Source organism: Streptopelia decaocto (genome assembly GCF_964273445.1).
Source record: "Streptopelia decaocto genome assembly, chromosome: 11".
In the NCBI taxonomy this organism is placed as follows: Eukaryota; Metazoa; Chordata; class Aves; order Columbiformes; family Columbidae; genus Streptopelia; species Streptopelia decaocto.
In genome coordinates, this window is record NC_138666.1 from 5,491,540 (window position 1) to 5,514,347 (window position 22,808).

Consider the following 22,808-nt stretch of genomic DNA (forward strand, 5'->3'; position numbering starts at 1 on the left):
GTTCTCCTCCTCCAGCCTGAGAAGATCTGTGAACAGTAATAGAGAGCTTGGAGCCCGTAAGAGCAACAAGGTGTGCGGCCAAGGTGTGAATCACCCTGCGAGGCTGAGCTGGCCGACCACCTTTAGCTGGTCAGAAATGGAAACTTAAGTGGTTTTGTAAGCGTTCATAAAATATTTTAATTACGTTCCTGCAGCAACAGATTAATTAGTCTTAAATCTGACCTGTACCCTTGTGACTTTCACCTGCTGATTGTCTCTGCTGCTCCAGCATCTCTTTGGAAGCTACCTGAGCACATCTCTGGACCAGCCCTGCATCTCCCTGCACCTACGCGGCCGCTCCTGCTGCTCCCCGGCACGGCCGGGCCGGCCAAGGGCTGCACGAGGCACAACGAGTCAGGTCCCTTCTGCAGGGAGAATGGAGAACACATCATGGGGATACAGCTCCTTAACCACTAAAAGGCAAAGCTATCAAGACAGAAGAAATTATAAGCTATAATTTTAAGTAATTCCTTTGCAAATGATGAGCATTTTACTAATAATACTTTAGAATCTAAATTTCATCACTTACTCAACAAAACATTGAGGTAATTTAGGTTAATATGAACCCTTGCAGAATATTTAATTTCTGCCTCTGGCTATTCTCTAGTTTTCTATAATATATTGTGTATGAATCCTTTCCAGAAATGAAAATTGTATAATGGCAGCATTGTGATACAAACTGACAACAGCCAGGAAATTGAAAATTCAGGCTGAGGCTTCATCCTTCATTTACACCACTGTTGAGAAGGGGAAAGCAGAGACATGGAGTTATGGACAGTGAAGGGCTTAACTTTTAATTTCCTGGATGTTATCATTTTAAATAGGAGCCTTGCTGTTATTTAAATCTATCTGGGGGATGCAAAGGGGAGGTAAGAAAAAAGAAATAATATTATCCTTTGAGCAACAGCAGCTGAATGGCATAAGACATTCGATCAAAAAAAACCCAAACAAAACAACCCACCAAACAGGAGAACCACCAAACCCACACAGAAAAAACACACAAACTACAAAACAAGTAAAACACCCAAACACCCAAGGCACACTAGTTTTCTTAGTTTTCTATAATTTTCCTGGATGATGTCAAATAATGCCAAACAGCAACGGCAGCCGGTCAGAATGAAGCTGCGCACCAGGTTATGACACACGGAGATTCGTGGACTTTCATACTCAGACCCCGGTCCTCCTGCAGCCCAGTCTGCTAAACCCAGCCCTAGGCAGCAGGGGTGACTGGTGACCCTGCTCACGTCTTGTCATAACCCAGTGGGTTCTCATGATCCCGTTAAAGAAAGACACATGAACGTTGATGCTGCTTGGTATTTCACCCGGCTGAGAGACGCTGTGTGGCCGGTAAGACGACACAAGACGACAGTCACTGGGCGCCCCGCAGCTCCTGGGCTGCACAGAGCTGAAAGCGCCCATGGGAAAACGCAGTTAACAGAAGTTACATTTCAAAACTTGGAACAGTTACCATTCACTGAGTGTTTCAATAGCCAGGTCTTGTGTGAGAATAAATGCCATTAACGTTCACACAAAAATGTTATGAAAAATTATTCTGAAAAATATATATAAAATATTTTAAAGGGAAAATTTTGCATTTGATTACTTCATTTAAAAAGTTAAATAACAGAAGTAGAAAGGAGGAGAAGAAAGCCCTAACCATTTTTGACAGACTTACAGTAACTGCAGCGGGTGAAATGGGACTTGAGAGGTGCCAGCACAGGGAGAACGGTTCAGGCCGCTGATTTATTTCCCTCTCCTGCACAAAAGTGCTGACATACATCTTGAAGTGCATTTTGACATATGAATGTATACTAGACCATTTACTCCATAGGTAATTGCACAATTTCCACTGGAGGACAATTCTCAGGTCTTGTTGAAAGAATACTTTTAGTAATGGATGACACCTGAATAATTAATTATTCCTCACCATTCTACAGTCTCAGATTCAGGAGTTAGTTCCTGTTCTCCCCCAAACACCGCCTGGTATTTTTCAGAGCTCATCTTTGTTATAAAGTTGAATTTCTAGGTCCTAAAGCTTAAATTTTATCTTTCAAAGGCCAAGAACATTTCACATCCTAAATCACGGGAATGTGGAACAGCCTGTAGTTTCTACATTAAATCAACTTTTAGAAATGTCACCACTTTGTGGTCTGAATGCTGAAGTGACCCAAGATTCACTGAGGCTGAAGGCTGCTTATATGAACTTGTCAATAAGGCTTCCATTCCTATTTAATTTCTAATATACTAAACAATAATGTACAATCAATAAGATAATAAGCTATTTACTAATACTAATAATATAACTGACACCTACGGTTTTATCTAGATGTTTGAGGATCCTAAGTAGGCATTGCCTATGAAGAAGTCTCAGAAACTTAATAGTTTTACGTATGTCATGACTAACTTAGTGGGACCATGAGTTAAAACACAGTCAGCATGGTGGGCCACCTAAATTAACGAAGATACCTTAATCAGGCCTCTTCCCACTGCTCAGATTTCAAGGTGAGAAATCTGATTTTTTTTCTTCACACTAGTGACATAGAAAGTAGTTACTCAGCACAGCAATATTAAACCCTGTAAAATGATGCACAGAGTGCATCTTAGCGAAGAAGCCGGTCCAGGCCTGGGCCAGCGAGTGGCAGAAGCCACACTACAGTGTGTTGTGTTGGAGAAAAAGAAGGTACTCTGGGTGCACTATCATGTTGTCATCATTACTGAAAAAAATTCACAAGCAGATACATGTCCTTCCTTGCCTTGCATGTGCAGAGGAGAGACAGGATGAGAAAAGATAACAGGCAGATACGTAGGAACATTTGACATAACATATGCTGAGAGCACTGAGGACTTTAGGACTACAGCAAGTTAAAATCTGTTCACATCCACATGGTAAAGCAGAGCTGGACGCAGTGAGAACATAACATGCTCACCCAAAGTCCTTTTGTCATGCTCTGCAAGAATTCACTAGCAATCTCCTAAAATATCAGTGGCTGGAGACTGTATTCCAGCCTTCTTGGAACAGCTGAGACATTGAAAATCTCCCTCTGAAGTTTGAACATCAACTCATTGAAACACAAGGCCATTTCCCTCTGACTGGTGGTCAGGACATTTCCCTACTGCTGAGTGTAAATCTCTTCTGGTAAGGAACCATTAAAAAACAAGCAAACACCACCCCTGCCTCCCACAAATCACTAAAAAGCAACCAACCAACAAAACCAGATCTGCAGCCTTCTGGGAAAACATTCCCAACTCCAGGCTGCCTTCACAGGCTGGGCACTTGGGCACCCTGCACGGAAACGTGAGCAGAGGCGCATTTACCTGGTGTCACGGAGCCTGTAGCTGCAGGTAGATACTTCTGGCCAGGATTTCAGACATAGCCTTCATTTCCCAGCATGCTGGCAATGGTAAATCACGCTATAATACACCAACTCTCCTGCCAGCGGTGTAGGGAACAGGGATCTCTGCTTAGGGACATGGAATCAAATCCAGCTGCTTGGCCCACAGCGTGGCTGTGCCACAGCCATCCTGCAGATCACCCCAAATCCCGTGCCACCATTCTTCCTGAAGATAGGAAAAATGTTTCCTTTTCATCTACAAGGAAGAAAATGCCATCAAAACCTTCTATGCCCACTTGCCCAACTACCTTAGTGCTACTAGGTCATTAGTAGAGAGAGCTGTTAATTGTTGATGAAAACCATAACTGAAGTACCACTTGTGGAACGGACAACGCAGCAAGGAAAGGAAGAGGGACTGGGGCACAGGCTAAGGATGGGGTGACGGAAGCGTCCCTCAGAACGGAGCAGCAGCTTATTCCAATCCCTGCATCGCAGCGGAACACCAGCTAATGAGCAGAGGACCCACAGAACTGATATTACACATATGGCCCTTCCCGCTGGATTTGCACAGACGTGTGATTCGATCTATGCACCTGCCCTCGTGGCTTCTGCTGGCTGCTTCCCTGGCACAAGGCTCAAAGGACACCACGATGTGTTTTTCTCCCTCTGAACACATTGATGCTTATTCCCGACCAATCCTGCCCTTGCTCTTTCCCAGCTCTGGGCTATCCTTTACAAGTGCTTCATTTTTCTTACTAGACATGGCACCAACACCTGTTCTCAGCACGCGTGACATTTTTGGCGTGTTGGGTTCTGACTTGAAACCATGGAAGCTTTTCTGGTGACAGTCAAGGGCGCTGTGCCACCCCAGCTCTCAGCAGGGCTATACGTGCTTGAGGAAGCCAACATTAATGGTGTCATCACTGTGCTATTATGATCTAAATCAATTAGAAACAGAAGTATGATTTCTTACTGACCACAATGACAAATACGGGAACAGGGATGCAGGAGCTTATTTCCAATGAAGAATGTATATTAATCAGCTAACAGAAGGCAACCCACACGCACACATATGATTATTTCTACCAAGGTAATTATAACTGGCCTTTCAAGTAGCATACTCATATTTAGTTTTTGGCTTTGCACTAAAAATCATATTGCAAAAAGTAATTGGCTCCTATATTCAGCTAGAGAGCAAAGACAAACCAGAGTATGTTCGGAAAACCTCAACATCTGGTTATAGTAATAACCTAATAAAGAGAAAATTTCAACCGATTCACTTCCTTCTGTGATTCCAAATACCAAAAGAAGAGATGTCACCAAACCTTTTTCAGTCTTTTAACATCCAAGTGATGAACTTCACAGATCAGTTTCCAATGAGCTGGTTGAAGTGAGGTGATCTGTGTCCCAGGACATTCCATGGAAAAGGGAGGAAAACCATAGGAGACGGGCTTTATAAGTCTCCATTAGCAACTTCTGGAACTGGGAAATGACAACCCTGTCCTGAGAATCTGCAGCATTTGGGGGCAAAATAAACAGGTTGCAGCATTCAGCATCACGTTGGGATAATTACATATAAATGTAAAACCAGCGGAAAACCAGAAGCAGCCCTGTTTGAGCTCTGTAGTGCAAGAGCAGGGACACGTGTCTTTCAAATGACAAAGCCAGAGACCTCTGGGCTACACCAGCCCAGCTAGAGCTGGCACATCGAACACTCAGCTACAGAATTCTTGGGTGGGTTTGGGGGGTTTTGTTTGGTTTTAATACATTATAAAATGGTTTTTAAACACCCTGAGATCCATAGAAATTACGGCAACAAAATAACTTATGCAATTTTTGCTTTCAATTCAGTACTCATGTCTTCAAGAAACTTTGAGCGTTCCTCCCAGTTAGGGAGTAGCTTAACTCTAAAAGGAATAATTGTTTTCTGACATAATAGAAAAGCATCTAACTGCCAGGACTTTCCTGCTTAACTTCACCAAAATTTCTTTTGACAGAAGTTACATAATAAGACCTTTAGAAATAATTATTAGTAGAATAAGAGACACTGTGCTGATGGAAGAGGAGAAGCACCATCATGAGGGGGACTAGCAAGTAAAGGCTTCTGACACATCTTGTCTTGAAACACTGGACAGGGAAAGGGAAAGGTGAGCGGCTCCTCAGTGATGTTCATTGCTCTGTGACCCCCAAGGCACTCTGGGTTATCGCTGGCAGGGCAGGAGAAGCAGTTTAGGAAGAAGCAAGCGGCTCATCAGTGGTCTGAGATGTGCACAGCTGGGCTCACACCTCCCCTGGAAACCAGTACACAACTCACCAACTCCAAACAATTTTCCAACAACAAGCAAACCTGCTTGTCTGGCTCTTGCCACCACGCTGCTTTATCTCCTGCAATGTACTTGCAGCAACCTCGTAGCATTTCAGTGACAAAACACCCAAGTGAAACAGCCCTACGTCGGGTAGAGGGGCTGTCGGCCCCACAGGCTGCGTGAGATGTCACCAACCTTGAAGGGATTTGCGATTCTTTAATGTCAGTATTTCCATTTTTCACCCATATCAATGAAATAAAATACTTCTCACTCAGGGCTGCACAAGGCAAGGCTCGGGCGTTCTGTCTGCACAGCCCTTTAAAGTCATTTCTGGATTTTAATGGAAAAAATACCCCATGTTCATTTCCGGATGAAAGTTTTGCTCCAACATGAGGAGCGACTTGTGTGTCCAATGAGGGTTCATTTCATCTCAGAGAAAAACTCTGAGACAATGAGCACAAAATATGTCTGATACACCATGAACCTGCAAAAACAGGACGACAAAGGAAATTCTTTTGCAACTGTAAATGGACAGATATCACCTTTTTTTTTTTTTTCTCTACAGAAGAACAATGTTAATTTTCTGGGATTATCTGTGAGCAAAATAATACCTTTTTATGAAATAATAAAAATTTCTCAGAATTAGTGTTGTACAATTGTTTGCTGGACAGAAAACATAAGAACATGCACATCCTCAATACTGGTCACCAACAAAATCTCAAGAGACCTAACCAGGTTTTCCATAAATGGCAAATATATATAATTATTCTTTATATGACTCGGTATATGTACGCGTATCAAAGCGCACATCCGCCTGCAGTGCTCTGTGTACGCATCAGAGCTGTTTTTCCTCGCTGACACGCGGCTCTGCGGGTCACTCCAGTCAGGCTGCTGCACGTCAGGGCTCAAACTGCTCCATCCATCACCCGCAGCCCCAAAATTAACGGAGCTTGCAAACTCTGCAGCAAGACAGTAACAGCCCAATTTAAAGTCTGACCTTCGGAGAGCGGTGGGCTAAGATGGAAAAATTATTTCATGCCCTGTACCAAAGCCAACGCCACAGTTCAGAGGGATTTACAGTTGATTTTTTAAATATATAAGATAAAGTTCACAAGTATACAGCTGTTAAACTGTTATGTCAGATAAGAAAACCGTTATAAAGGCTTTTAATTTATCAGGCGTTAACGATTACATTCACAGAGATGCACTTTCATGGCATTTAGAATTTTAATTTATCTGAATTACTGATTAATATTTTTTTAAAAGCATAATGCATTCAAGGTTATAAATAACACCATTTTATTAGTGGTTGACTGGGTAAAAACTATAGTTGATCAGTCTGAAAAAAGTGATTGAAATAGGCTGCAGTTTTTGCCCAATATAGAATTTCTAGTCCAATTAAACAAACAGGCTACTCTATTTTAAAATACTTTCTCAAATTTCCAATATTGAGTGATTTTATTAAGGAGCTGATCAAAGAAGTTATTTAATAATCAGAGATACACCCATCAGCAATGTATACCAGCACAAGTCACAGAGGTGCCTTTAGCCTTCTAGAGTCGATACCAGCAGATAACAGCGATTAATCCTGTAGGTTAAATCACCTACTAACACACTTGTTAATTGTTCAATAAGCTAAATTAAGTGGAAGCTTAATAACACAATTTAAACTTCACACCCTGTTGTAAATAGCAGAAATACCACGTAGTTTAAAACTTCAAGTAGTTCAATAAAGTTGAACTGACTGAAAATAAAATTAAACTAATTCCATCAAATTACTAGACCATATTTTTAAGTGTAAGCCCAAAACTTGAAGAAATAATTTCTTTTTCCCAAGCCTTTCTCTGGAGGTCACCTAAAAAGCTCTCTGACTGTTTTCTTCCCTTACAAGGCATTCTGTCTAACGGTGCCAAACATTTTCCTTCGTTAAACAGCTAGTTAACTTGGTGACAGAGTCAGATGCCAAGTAACCTGGAAGATGTTATTAAATAATTATAAGAGAACAGACAGCTGCAGTGTACGAGTCTGCCCAAACAGTAACACAGGGATATTTACTATTCTGGCTTTACAAAACAATAGCAGCAAATGTGATCCTGCTGCACTGCACACCTTTCCAAATACACAGCTCAGCTCTCCCTATTGCGGATTTTAAAATCCAATCTAACCAGAGAATTTCACAACCGGCCACTAATTCACAGTGTTCTCAGAAGCATTAGGAATTGGAGGCTGAGGGCAAAACCATTCCCTTTATACTTTTGATTGCAGGACTTGAGAGCCACAAAAAGAGTCAAGTTGTCCCGCACACAACTGATCCCGCCTCTTCTTGAAAATCTGACAACTGGCAGAACGGAAAACAGAAAAATTCGTTTAGATCGAAGTATGATTTAATGGGAAACTTAAAGCCATCGAAGAATTAGTGGAGATCGTTTCATGACAGTATGATCCAGAGAGGTTCAGCAAAATTCCAAGTTCTTGAGAGACAACCACCACCCAGGTTTTACTTCTGACGAGTTTAGTAGAGAGACATGGAAAAGATACAAGTTCTATCTTCTTTTTTAGCACTATGAAAATGCAAATTAACACATTTGCACACTCATCTACCAAGAAGCCCTGGGCAGAACCCTTCCGGAAGGAGCTGCCCGGTCTAAGGAGGACTGAGGCAGCACCAGAGGGGGGTTGGCTGGAGCCGGTGGGACCAGCTCTGCTGCCCGGGAAAGGCTGCAGATAAACCGGGAACATGCACCAGTGGGGGCTGGGGAGAGCTGGGGAACCCCCGCACCCAGCGTGGCCGTGGAGCCCCGGCCGGCCCTGCACGGCCAATGCGATGCTGCAGCTTTCAAACACTCCTGTTCAAAATCATCACGCCTAGGAACAAAAACATGAACTAGTTCAGAACTGTGAAGACAAGACACTATAAAAAAGGTCTCTGTGTAACGTACTGGTAGAAAACATCTGACATCATTTGCTGGAAAACTGAACAGGAGGGAGATTTCAAGTTGTATATGGTGTTGGTGAGACCAATATCAAGCAATGGACCACATACAATTCTGGGGTCCAGCATCAAAAGCCTGTTGGAAAACTAAAGAAAAATCTTGTACAGGAAGAAGAGACAAACCACACTTATCAAAAGGAAAATATAAAGGTATAAATGTTGCTCCTTGTAAACACTGGACAGTAAGAGGCATTATCTCCTCAAAAAAATCCAGAACTAGGACCAACATCCAGAAGTGGAACCTGAGGAAATTCAAACAAAACAGTTCATGTTTTAATGTTGGACTGAATAGTAAGGAAATGACAGATTCTTTCTGCCTTGAAATAGCTATTTAAACACAAGCTTATAGGGTTCATACAGAATTAACTAGGCTAATTTTAATGGCATCTGTTATACAGGATGTCAGGTTAGATGATTTAACACTCCCTCTGGCCTTAAAATCTATAATCAATGAAATAATCCATTAGTTGCCTTTATAGAGTTTGCTGCGTGTTGTGTGAAGCACCGGGGGCAGCCACGGCCAGAGACGCCGGCGGAACGGGAACCGCAATCCCGGCACCTGAGCACCCGGCCAGAGCCGGGCGGTGCCCAGCGTGACCCGCACGGGGAGCAGCGCTGCGGGCGCTCCTGGGGAATCAGGAAGGCTCAGGTCAGCATAGGCCACCTGGCCAGGACGAGCAATAGCCACATTTCATCTTCAGCTGCAAATTACTGGTTTAAGCTTCAACCACAACACAATCAGATGTCTCTTGCAAGAGTTTTAACAATTACTGGTGATAATTTCCATTTGAAAAAAAACCCTTTTATTTAATAAACCTGAGTGTTCACACTAGCACCAGTCACATGTAGTCTTTTACAGTATCCTGCTACTTATTCTTCAAATAAAACATGTAATTATTACACACCAGAGAAACTGTGTCATTATCTCATTATTTCCATTAAACTAATGGAAATTATTTACTCTTTTTTGTTGTTTTCCACAGAATTAATGCACTTGGTACATACGATGAATTATTTTTAACTAGTCCCAAGACTTAACAGTTTACAATCAGTTTACAGCTTTCTTGCCAATGAACTGCACTTAATGAATTGCAGTTATTTTAACGGGAAAAAAAAGTCTTTATATATTAACAATCATTATCCTAAATGAAGTTCTGTGGAACATCCTCCACTTATTTTGAAGTAATCAAAGCTGCAGCCAGTGTCCTTTTAAAGGAAACTCTCAAAACATTAACTAACTTGTAACTGAGTAGAACTAGTCTGAAAACTTTAAACTGTTTTACTTTGTCAAACTCATTGCAAAAGGTTCATGTGTGAGAAGAGCATTTAATCATAAAGAAGAACTTAGAGTTACAAGACTTAATTTAACCTGAACAGTTGCTTGGACAGTAACAGAGAGTCAAGTGGGAAATCAAAACTCCAAACTTGATTCTTATTTTCTTATGCATTTCCAAAGCACACAGGATGCCAGCTGCTTCAGAACAGCTTCTCCAGCGCTGTCCAACCCTCCGGTCGCTGTTCACACGCCTGCTCCAGGCTGCTGAGTGTTTGTAGAAATCCTACAGGATATAAAGTCCCATCTAAAGAAACTGAGGCAACCCTGATTTATAGACAAGGGAAAGTCATAAATTTGCTATATGATAAGCATTTCTTTGATTCAGGGTAAAGTAGGATGTTAACCTATTACACTGGAATGGTAGATGTAACTAAGTACAACCTTCAGAAGGTGTGATTTGCAGATCCAAAGATGACGGGATGGATTAGAAAGGAGAGGAAGGCGGCCGCTGGCCCAGCCTTGCCCTCCAGGCTCTGCCGTTCATCGGACTCGTGTTCCCCCAGGGTGCCTCAGCTCCACAGCTTCCTGGGGCTCTTCCAGCTGACATGCAGCGTTAGTATCTTCTTTTAATTTTGTTTAAATACATGAATATTTTGTGTCCTGAGCACCTCGACAAAGGGTTTCAAACATCCTCCCCTCTTCCCTAGAGCTGCTTTGGTTTATCCACTGGCCTCCAGTTTGGCGTTCACTGGACCCTTGTTTCCCAAATTGCTGCTTTGTGCTCTTCACGGAGTTCTTTCTACTCTTCTTATTTTTGTTTCTTGTTCCACGTTTCTTTCTCTCTCCCAGTCAAATACCTGTACTAAGCAACACAATGTTGTGGTGGCAAATTGAACCTCCTGACACTCTTTGCTTCTCCTGCCGGTGGCCCTTTTATTGTGTGGCCATTCTGAGAGGTTGGCTCATCAACCGAATTTGCTACAATACAAAGACAACCAGGTTGTATTTGAAGAATCAGTGGTTTAGAAGTTTCTGCCTTTAAGAGGACAAACTAAAGCTGAACAACAAATCCCACGCAGAACACGGTATTAGTGGTTACCAGAAGCGGTGTCCGAGCAGCCAAAACACAAGTTTACTTTCCCTCTTCCAGCATTCCTTCCCTCTGTGGGCACCACAGCTATAACCAAGGACACAGTTCTGGGTGCTACACAGAAGGATTCACACTGGAAAATATGCTGTTTGCTCTATCTGAATAATTTCAGCCCTCCTCCATTACATTATTCATGTAATATCAGTGTTCTATGTTTAAGAGCAAGTCCATTCTAAAGCAACGAATGGAAAATTAACTGTAGCAGGTAACAATAAGAAAATTATTAAATAAAACTATATACACTAACCTGAATTTATATTAATCTTCAGTAATTATGACTACATACACTGTAAGAGTCAGTAGTATTGTCACAATAAATGTATTTCCTTTTTTTCTTTTTTTTTTTTTTTAATTTGAAGCTTTGAAATTGGGTAGGAGGAAATGAGGATTAGGAAGAGAGGCTATTTTTCACTAAATATCAGATAGGAGATTTCCAACACTGCATAACGGTGAAAAACAGTGACAGCACAAGTACTGCAGAGATGGAAAGGACCGAAAAAGAACAGAAAGAGGAAGATGCGATAGTTATCTTAACACAAGTTACTCCATTTCTGGGTTACCAGTTAAGATCACAAGAATCTTGTTTCAGGTCAGCAGCAGTTGTGTGCCAAAAGTGAAGGGGGAGCAGAATGAGCAGATCTTGCTCAGAGTAAAACTGTCGGGAAAGTAACGTACATGGTGGAGTTGGACAAATTGCATTGATGGGGAGAAATGCACCAAATTCCATTTCTGATACAGAAGCTTACGCACGCCCGTGCCAGGGTCTCTCTGCTCTCTGTGCCCACCTGTCCCAATCACACATTTGTTTCACTTCACAACAGGGGCAGAACAGCCTGCTCTGGGGAATCAGAAAGAGATTTTCTTAACACACAGGAACCAACACATCCTGATTTGCAACCTGCTCTGGGGGGCCCTGAGCGAGCAGGGGGTCAGACCAGACCCCAGAGGTGCCTCCTGACCCCAGCCATCCTGTGACTGACTCTTGCTTGGAAAATATTGGAACAAGAAGAAGGTACAATCAGGTTGTGAGGACCCAGGCCATTCCAGAGCAGCGCTCCGAGAGGAAGGCCAGTTCTCCTTCCAACACACCGTTCAGGAGCTTCACCCCCTGTCCCAGCAGAAGGGCTTTCAGAACCTGCCCCACTGCAAGTTCCCCAGTTCCAGCACCGCACCCGGGCTGGCACCAGCAAACGCTGCGGTTCCAACCAGCCGCACGGACACACCGAGAAACCAGAGCTCGGGGATCCCCCGTGTTTACTGGGTACAGGTGTGTCTGTCCAGCCGCTGCACCTGAGCCGAGTGAAACCCGTCTGTGTGTCTGTGCGCAGCGTGGCGCTCCCGCGGCCACCGAGCAGCCACGCCAGCTCATCTGCAAACGGCACTTACGCACGCTGAAATACTTCAGTATTTGAGTCTTCCTCTTGACAGAGAGCAGGGTTCCACTGAAAGCTCATTTAATAAAAATAATGCAATGCAAATGAACCTGAATCAGAAAAATTAGATTGATGGAAGTAGCTCGGTCGCTGTAATTACACAAGGTGTATTATTTCCTAAATTCTCTTTGCATTAAATATATACCATACATTTATCAAACATAATTAGCAGTTCAGGTGACAAGGATTTGATTTTTCTCCTGCAATAAAAATCCCTCTACACTAGTATGTACATCTAAAAATGTAATATGAACATTTTCTTACTATCATTGTTTACTCCTCTAAGAAAAAATCCATAGGATCAAGGAATCGGAGGGGGAATACCATTTGGGACTCAGGGCACAGAAGATGAAGAAGATGGCTAGGTCAGCCTTCTGTGGATTTCATGAGCATAAAATAAAATTAAATCAGTCAAAGCTTTTAAGGTTGTTAGTCAAATAAATCATATTTGAAAGCAAAATAATTGATGATACCCCAGTACAGCTTTATTTCCCTTATAATCAGCATTTCATTTTTTCAAATAGAGAAATAAATTGATAAACAAACAGCAAGAGAAACAGAAGTTACGAAAGAACCTGTGACAAAGCCAAATGTGGTCAATAGGCATTCTACTAAAAGAAATGGATTTTCAGAAAAAGACAGAAATTATATTCAACAAAAATCTTATTTTTATGTAGCACTACCTTTCTTTGCCTTTTGCTAAGTTCCCTCTGTCTCAGCCTAATTGAAAGAACAGGCTGCAGAGTCTATTTTAAAGCACACAAACCCAACGAGGGTGATCCCGCGCTGAGCTGTAGCTGGGGAGGAACACGAGCGGCTCCCAGCTCTGCTGACACCCTGCAGCCCGACTCCCATTGACAGCTGGCGAAACCTGGCGTTTCCTGTCTTCAGTTTTCATTTCACCTTAATATTACCGCAATGTGTTTTCCAAGTGATCCTTGTGTTCTATAACAACAGAGGCTGTTTCCTTTTTTACCCAAGACTGTAACAGCCAACACTGTGGGTACATCTCCAAAAATATCCCCGGGAGGAGTTAAACATCCAAGACTCCTTATACAAGCTGTGTTTGGTTATAAATCTAGTGAACATTTAGTTCAAAGTTGCGATGACTGAAAACATCCTGTTTATTGTACAGTGAGCAAAAGCAGCACCTTAGAGTCCTTGGAAAAGAGGCAAAATGAGATGCATGCTTACAAGAACATTACACTACTGAACAACTGACCCTTTTCTGGACTAATTAAAACACCCACCTGTAGAGTATCTCGCCCCTTCAGGGGTAGCTCTGGCAGCAGCAGCCCAGCCCCAAACCAGCCGTCCTGCCCCAACAAAAACTGCCCAGCGCTCCGTTAGCGCATCGGGCACCTTCAGAGCTTCTGCTTTACGCATTCAAATCCTGGTGTTCAAACTTAGTTCACGTACCGAAAACAAACTCAGCTAGAAATGTATTTGTTCTTTTGTTTTTAAAGACATCTCAAAAAGCAAAGCATGTTAACAAAGTGAGCCAGTTGTAAACTCTGAGCCTGTAAGAAGCTCGACATTTTATCCAGTCATTTGTTCCCGGATGGTTTGCATCGTGTCCGCTTTGAGAAGGGGAGAGAGAAAGGACTGCTTGCTGATTACATGTCTTTTATATATATATATATATATATATATATGTATATATATATATATTTACTATGTGTGTCTCACTGCACATCATTCTTAAAAAAACGCAGTTTGGTTCCCACAAATGCCATCAACCAACAGGACAAGGGCCAGTTTTGTTTATGCTGAGTTTTCATCTGTTTCACGTGCTGTTTTTCACAAGGCTTTAGAACCAAACGCTGGCTACATGAACTACAAAAGCTGCCCGGTTGCACTGGCACGGAACTGCCTGGATCCTCTCCCTTCACTGGGACTGAAGGGTGTTTCTAAGATATCTAATATTTACTGTTTGGGATGCAATTTACCAAACACAGGACATTAAAAGCTATTAGACACATTTAAGAAATTTCATTAGCACATACAATTATGAAACTGAAATTCTCACTGGAACTTGATGCAATGACATCAGCCTCACCGACCTCCTCACAGAGAATGGGAACATTTCCAACACAGTAATCACTTGAAGATTTTTCTTCTCTCTCTCAATAGCTGAATGTTTCTTCAGGAGTTTGGAAACATGGGGGTTTTGTTAATGTTTTGGGTAGTGTGTGGTGGCTTTTGGTGTTTGTTTGTTTGTTTGCTTTTTTAATATTTCACAGAAAATAACTATATCAAAATAATGGCAGAAAGCACTTTCAGTTTTTATCTTGAAATCCCCTAGGATCACACAGGGACCTTGAGTCAAAAACCTTCACTTTAGAACAATAAATAAATAAACCCGCTAAAGCCTTCCCAAGGCTGGCCAACTGTAGCATAAGTAATGCAAGAGGCTGAGAGATGCCAGATAAATTTGATTACTATAAAAGATGGGAATATGTTTCTTTCCTCAGAGAATTCACAAAAAGGGGTCAAAAACAAAGCAGCACTGAAAGCGAACAACTTCATTTCACCAGCAACTCAAGGCGAAAATACAATACAATTTCATGGGAATGTTCTATCGCATCGGTGCAGACACCTCCTAATCTTCTGTTTCTGAGAAAGGAAAATAGTCCAAAGGAAAAGAGTCCAAGCAAAATGGGACTCTTCTTTCTTTTTTGGAAGACTCATTCTGATTAGTATATCAATGTAGTAAAGAGCTCAAGAACTATTTTCTTCTTCCACCTGCTACCATTGCTGTCCTCTTAGAATCTTTTCTTTCTAACCACTTAAAGGTCACTTGCAGGAGCACGGCGGAGCAGCACAACTGTCAGAAGTACATGCTTTTCAGAGGACAGAAACACAACGTGAAAATACTGAAAAAAAAAAAGATAAACAATGAAGCAAGATTTCTGGAAGTGCTCTCCAGTTCTTCAGATGCTTTTTGCTCCTTTCTAAGAAATCTGATAGCGCAACAAAAAGTTATTTTCCCTCCAGTATTGTTTTCAACATAAATCCTGACCAGGCGACCAGTAAGGCCACTAATGAAAAGACCCTGAAACTGCCCAACACCACTAGATTATTATTTCTCACGGTTTTAAATAATATTACTGGATTTTTAAAATTTAGACAAAAAATAGTTAATCTATAGTTTCTACTGTAACCATAAGCCTCTAACGAGTGTAAATAGATGTAGCTGGGAGGTAAGGTTAACACACATTCCAAAAAGCAGCAGGTAGTGTTTGCAGAGGAAAGAGCCCGGGCAGCATCTGCTTCTGACTCTAGGAAGTGAGGAGAAAACTTTTCTTCAGAAGAAGTAACTCCAGGCTTTTTCTTTCTGAACATACCAGATACTTTGATCAGCCCCAACACCCTTGTATCTGGGCACAATTCTTACACTGTGTTCTTACACTATATACGTGTAATCCTATATATTTCACACATACGGAGTTACCTATACACGCATTCCACACAAACTTTCAAAACTACGTTTTCACAGACAGATGTGTCAAACTCAAAGGCTAGGAAATACAGATATTTAGCTAACTAGCACAACGGTACTTTGGATCCTTGTATGTATGCTGTAATTAAATAACGTTGTTTTTCCCCACAGAAGCCAGATGTCATTAGGTGCAGGAAAAAGGCTGGGATGACCCAGAAGGAAAACCGGAACAGAGGGTTCTGAGTGCCCAGGAGATCCTGCTCTGTATCCATGTGAATCCACACCCCAAAGCCTGAACTCCTGGTCCCCTCGGGGCATCTCTCACCTCCACACCCATTCCTACCCCCACCATACCTCAGACAAGTTACCTCACCCCTCATCTTGAATCCTATCACTCAGCCTCTCGAATTCTCAGTTTAAGAAAGTTCAAAGCACTCTCACCACCATCATCATGTCCACGTGTCATACTGTAAACCTGCTCAGGCTCAAACAAAACCATACACAAAACTCCTTAGGGTTCCTCCATGCAAAAACTTCCTCAGCATATTTATTGATGCAGCATCTTGAAAGATTTTTCTAACCAATTTTTGTTTCTGTGAAAGACTTATGTCTTACACATAAAAGCATAAGAGCTTTTTAAAAAATTAAAAGTTGGCATATCTGAAAGAGTATTAGAACAAATCGCCTCCCGCAGCAGCGATTTCATAGATAGCAATGGCCGTACCCGCTCTGTTCATCAGACAGGAATTTTTCATTTCATACATCATTTGAAACTTGCTGCAGTGATTCCACAAATCTGTCTATACTATTAGCACAAAGTGAAGAGAAGCCTTCTTTCCATCCACCCCCCCAAATTCAAGTTATTTTGGCCAAAATGAAACTCTGCAAGTAGACCACCACAGCACTGATGACAGAGAAGCAAAACATACTTAATACTAGATAATGAAGAAAAAACCCCTTCCATTCTCATAAATAATATTGTATTTGAATACATCAAAGTAAAATCACACTGCCTACATCATCAGCAAACTTACCGTGGAAACAATATACCACGGCAAGCAACCAGCTCGTGCACACAGTTGTTGCAATATTTTTAAACACAGATTTGCATTTATATCATCTTTTCAGAAATTACTCTCCCAGGACAGTGTACAAGTCTGGAACAAAGCTCCTTGAAAAATGCATATTCAGGCAGAGATCACCTCCACATTCTGAGGCCATTAGCACAGGCACATCACTTACTGCTGCAACTACCCCAGAAAAATTATGAGGATTATCATTACTTTTAGAATTATTATTATTGGTATGGTCTTGAAATGTTCAAACATAGGACCATATTCTCAAAATATATCGTTCAGTACCCTACGTGCTAAAGCCTTCAGTTCACACTGTGGCCACCACTCACACACCTTCAGACCGCATTGGGCTGCAAGCTGACAAACGGACAGCTTTCATATACAACTCATTGAAGTAATACTAAACACTTGCACTTGGAGCTCAGCTTGGAAATGCAAAGGAAAAGCTTTTCTCACCGTATATGAAGGACTTCAGGACTGTAGTACGCAGCACAGGATACTCACTTCCAGGGCATTAACTCAGTAATTCCACTTCTTGTTCAGGATAAATCCAGAAAGTAGCTAGCAGAAATAAAGGAAAAACACAAATTTAGGAGGGGTTGCATGGGAACAGGAACTTTTTCTTGTCCATTTGACTAATTAAAAAAAAAAAAAAAAAATCCCCTGGCCTTCCTTTCTAGTGTAAAAGTGAAGGTGTGTTGTGAGAGGGGCGGCAACAGCACCGCGCTGGTTCCACACCGGGGACGTTGGCATCTCAGTGCGCACGGGATGAGAAGGCTGGGGCGGCCGGACGCGGTGCAGAGCACACCCAGCACCACAGCCGCCCCGCTCACCGCTCTACTGCTGCATGGAATAAAACAATGGAACGCTACCAAGCCAGCAGGCCCCTTCTTTCTACTCCTCAATCCATCGCCACAGATTGAAAAACACAAATTGCAACAAAAGCTGCAGATGGATGAAAGCACCAGTTAATATTTTCAGAAAGATAAGGCCCAAGAGTCTATAAACCATATAAAAGAGGCACCAAATATAGATTATGTGACTCTCCTCCTTTTATGTGTCAAAACAGTATTTTATTTTTAAATCTGCCAATCAGGGCAAAACTAATCACCAAAAAAAAGTGGTTTAGCTTTCAAACATCTGTCATATCTTAAAATTGCCTGTGTCAAACAGACAGAATAGGAGTACACGGACCGTTTGCACAGATTCCTGGGCTCTAAAATTAAAATATACAGATAATAATAAGAATTGAAACATCCAGTCAGTAAATTTCTTCGCTCTGGAAAAGACTTTGCAGAGGAAAAGAAGTTTTGAGTAGTAAGCAGATATATTATGTTTCAGGTTTTTTTTAAAGTTAAGAACAGATTGCAGGGTTTGCAAGGTAAGATGGTCTAAAACAGGCACCGCAATTGTAAACAGCCCAAACACTGAACTATATTAGATTACAATCCCAATTAGTATCCGAGGTGATTTCTAACAGTGCCAAGTGCCATCACGTGCCCTGACACACACACCCTGGGGTCAGCAGGACCCGTCCCCTGTGTGTGCTGGGGACACCAGCCCGGCATTGGGGACACCAGCTCGGCACTGGGGACCACTGGGCAACTGCCCACTCAGTCACGGGCATTAAAACCAACAGCGACCAGGTTCTGCACATTGGCAGCCACATCACTGTAATGATGGGGAAAAAATAATTTCTTCTATACTACCAGATAATGCTCCATACTATTAATACTCATAGCTAAATACGAAGATAAGTAATGCTGCCTCAAGCTCATTATCTATTTGCTGTCTCTGCAGAAAAAAAAAGTCCTGTTGCTACTGAATTGTGCTTTCAAATATTTTCAGTAACTTCTAAGATTAGGTACTGATATACTCTTCTTTTTAGTTAACACCAAATTATTTCTGTAAACACTGGGACCCTGAAACACTTTGGTTTGAAGTAAAAGACCAGTTACAACAAAAACTTGAATATTGATTATTTTTTAACCTGTTGGAATACATGTAAGTTATCAAAAACGTGGTAAGTCGTAGGAATCAATAGGAGGTATGTGAATTTCTGTGAGTAGTGCTGTACAGGAACATGAGAAAGGTTACAAAATCTAAGATCATCCAACAACAGCTTGTGGAAAGCTTCCCAAATTCCTTGTCCCTGTGCAACCAGCCACAGGACAAGGGACGTTACTAAATATGAAATAAACACAAATGGTTATCTAGTTGCACTTACACAGCAAGTATGTAAATCTGCCTGTCTACATTCACAGCACAGTTTCTTGGAAACACCGGTCTCAGATTCAAGCCGCTGACATTACAGCATCATTAGCTGAGAACTTAAAGGGAACTCGCATGAACTAATGCCGCACAATTAAAAACGAGAAGAGTCAGAACAAAGGAGGAGACTGTTTCTGTGGATTCCTCTGCTAGAGGCTGCCCAGCTCTGCTCCATCACACAGGTCCCCCAGTGCCGTTCCAGCTCACCAAACACCCCCCGACCCGCCGAGCCCCTCGTGCTGCAGCCCCTGCGCTGGGCTCAGCGCGGTGTCAGCCAGTTTGGTGCTGAAGCAGCACACAGCTGGCGGGACGCTGTGCCTGCGACAACAGTCCTGCGCTACCTGGTTATTGCTGCCACAGCATCGTCTGTGTATCCTTGAATTGCAAACGCTTACCTGAACGCAGCAAACAAGCGTGTCAACGCGGGCCGCACAGTAAAGATCTATAGCTCTAAACTGTTCCACCTTCACTGTGAACTTCTCAACTCACAAATCGATAAAGTCTTAAGTAATAAACAATGAGACAGAAATATTATTGAAAAAAAAAACCAAACCACAACCCTTATTCAGAATTGTGAATCACGGAGCCTGCACATTTTCAACATAAGTTCAAGAAATAAAAATCTCATTAAAGCTTTAGCCAAAATTTCTAATTCATCAAAGGATAACATTCTGAATATCAATGAATTTCATGCAAAAATAAGTGGGGATTTTTTGTCTACATGTCTGTAAAATATCTCTTAGGTTACCAAACCAAATCTGATGACACTGAAAGTCTTTCAGGAACAAAGACAGACGAGTAAAACAACCACCAGATCTCTTTAATTCCATGCAAAAGTGTCAACAGCAAAATCACTGCATCTCTTCCATAGCAGAATATTAAATAGTTCATTAATATCCATTTTCCCTTCTTCTCCTTTCAGAGGCTACAAAAATCGTTTCTGTTTGATTTTACATGAGTGAAACTCCTCCCAAATGAAACAGGTACAAGTATCTTGAAAGAACATTCAAGTGTACATCACTCAAGACCTTGGCAGTCCCTATCTCCGGGAAACAACAATAGCATCCCACTAATAACAATGACTTGCTTAACTATTCATTTTTGTAAATAATGGAACTGAAAATTATCTAGTGATGGATTTACACTTTTACAATGCATCTCAGGGATGAAAAATGAATAGGGACGAAGAAATTATGTATATTACAATGGGTGACACACAGAACTTAAGATTCCAGCTAGCTCCACAGAAGAACACAAGCTGCAAAATGTGGCACTACAATTTTTAGCATTTTACCTTTGTCTAATACTACTGTGATACATCCTATATGTATTATTTGTATTATAGTAGCACTTAAAGACTCCAATTAAAATCCAAACACCATTGTATTAGGCAGAAATAGTACGAAAATTACAATAGGTGTCATAGCCATTTTAATTCCAAACAACCACAATAAATTACCTGTTCCTCAGACATACCTTCCTTCAGATTGCAGTTACCCACAGAACTGAATGCGTTAGTTCCTGTGTTCAGGGGGAGCATTAACGGGATTGCCTGGGCAGTGTTTTCAGCCTTTTTGTGTTTGAACACGGCGCTGATGTTTCCGGCGGAGGCCCAGAGCCTGGGTGAGCGCTGGGGTGAGCCCGTGCCCAGGCCTGGGGACCCCAACCCCAGCCACAAGGCTGCAGTTCCACAAAAACTCCTGTGTTTCAGTCGATTCCTCCTTTTGTTTTAGCTTAAGTACCGACACACTAAACACACCAATTCACTCTAGTCTGGGCTATCATTTTACTATTAATACTGAACAACTGGAGCCTGAGACCCAGGCATGGCCTGTTAGAAAGACATTCTGAGGGATGCATCTCGCAGGTATGTCTGGCCAGTTGGAGAATTCAGTATCGGTTTGTTTTGACTTGAAGAAGACACCACAAAGTAGCGTCGATATTGCAAAACAAGACGAATTGGAGGCAGGAATTGGCAGCTTTTCTGGGAACAGTGGAAAATGCTAAGTTTCTATATTAAAAAAGTTAAGAAAGATGACTTCTGTGTTTAAGTAACAAATGGCGAGTGTTTACACTGTGACTATTAGTTCTGTAGTAAGGTGTTTATTATAAACAGTATTTCAAACACAGGACTTTAAGAGACAATGTATAAATATTTTAAATGGTAAAATATAGGTGTTGGCTTTTTTTTATACTGTGTCCAGAAAATTTGCACAAACACATCAAATTCTCCACCTAGGGAATTTACTTTATTGTTAAGTTTGCATTTAAAACAAATCTACATGACCTATTTTGGGGCTAATATAACTAAAAGGAACCTATTTGTTGTTTATTATTTATAGAAGATTCACTTCAGATTAGGCCTTTTGCAGACATGTGTATCTGTGTGGCATCATAAAGCATCTCCAGATATCTCCCAGCACTAAAACAGACAAGAAAATGACAAGTTCGGATGTATCCCAGTACACACAGTGTTTTATGAAAGCTAAGATTAAAAGGTGGTTTTTCCTCTTCAGAAAGGCCAGATGAAAGAGCCAGGGCCGTGGCTAATGCATTGACCTTCTGGGGCTGATAATGACAAGTTCAAGTTCCTGGAGTTGGATAAGACGTGGAACTAAAGTAAGGGCACTCAAACAACGAGCTCTCCTGCTCTGTTAGAATGCTACTCACAAAACTAGCCCTATAGAAAGAAAGGAGAAAACAGTTTAATATTATATATATATATATATACACACACACACACACACATATATATATATATATATATATATACACATAGATAACCAAGGAATTTTTCTACACCATCGGCAGGTCTCGCAACTACTTTCTTCAATCTAAGGCACTGGTGGTTTCTTTCACTTTTTAAGACAAAACTTGAAATAGTTTCATAGAAAAGGTATCAAATTTATGAAAACAGAGGCATAAAATTGCTGCTTGCATCTAAAATTTCACATTTTCAGCTTTTTTCCTTGCAAACCGAGAGAGTAAACCAGTAAAACAATATATATCATATAAGAGATATAACATTTCTTTACAAAGCTTGCCTTCTAAAGTTCCAGGCAAACAGAAATGCATTTCTATACAACAAGCAGACTTCTCTCAGTGAGGTCCTCTGAAAATCTAGCATCTGCCTTTTGTTTCCAAAGGAAGACAAGGAAAGTACATCAAGCTCTTCTTCCTAACGCCAGCTGAGCAACCCCCCAGCTGAGCCCCGGCCTGTGCTCCCGCGGGTCCCGCGCTGTGTGCAGGACCGAGCGCACAACAAAGCTGCTGCCGGGCCGGCACCAGCGGCAGCGGGGAGACGGGCGGCAAACGGAGCCGGACGGAGCAACTAATAAAGCTGCTTTTTTCCTAAATCACCAATGCTAATAACACCACATATTAGGTTGTACTACTAATCCATACATATGTGTTCTGGCACATTTTGTATTTTCAAATACTAATATTTCAGTTTACGTAGAGATATTACAACCTTTACATCTTTGTTTAAG

At 41.6% G+C, this 22,808-nt stretch overlaps 1 protein-coding gene across 3 annotated transcripts in view; it reads right to left on the reverse strand.

Moving 5' to 3' along the window:
* ZFHX3 (zinc finger homeobox 3) overlaps window positions 1-22,808 on the reverse strand; it is a 562,868-nt gene that overhangs the window by 345,300 nt on the left and 194,760 nt on the right. For all 3 annotated transcript variants that reach the window (XM_082062573.1, XM_082062574.1, XM_082062572.1), the window contains one exon: window positions 17,503-17,607. The gene's annotated coding sequence lies outside the window, so the exon portion shown is untranslated. The remainder of the gene's footprint in view (window positions 1-17,502; window positions 17,608-22,808) is intronic.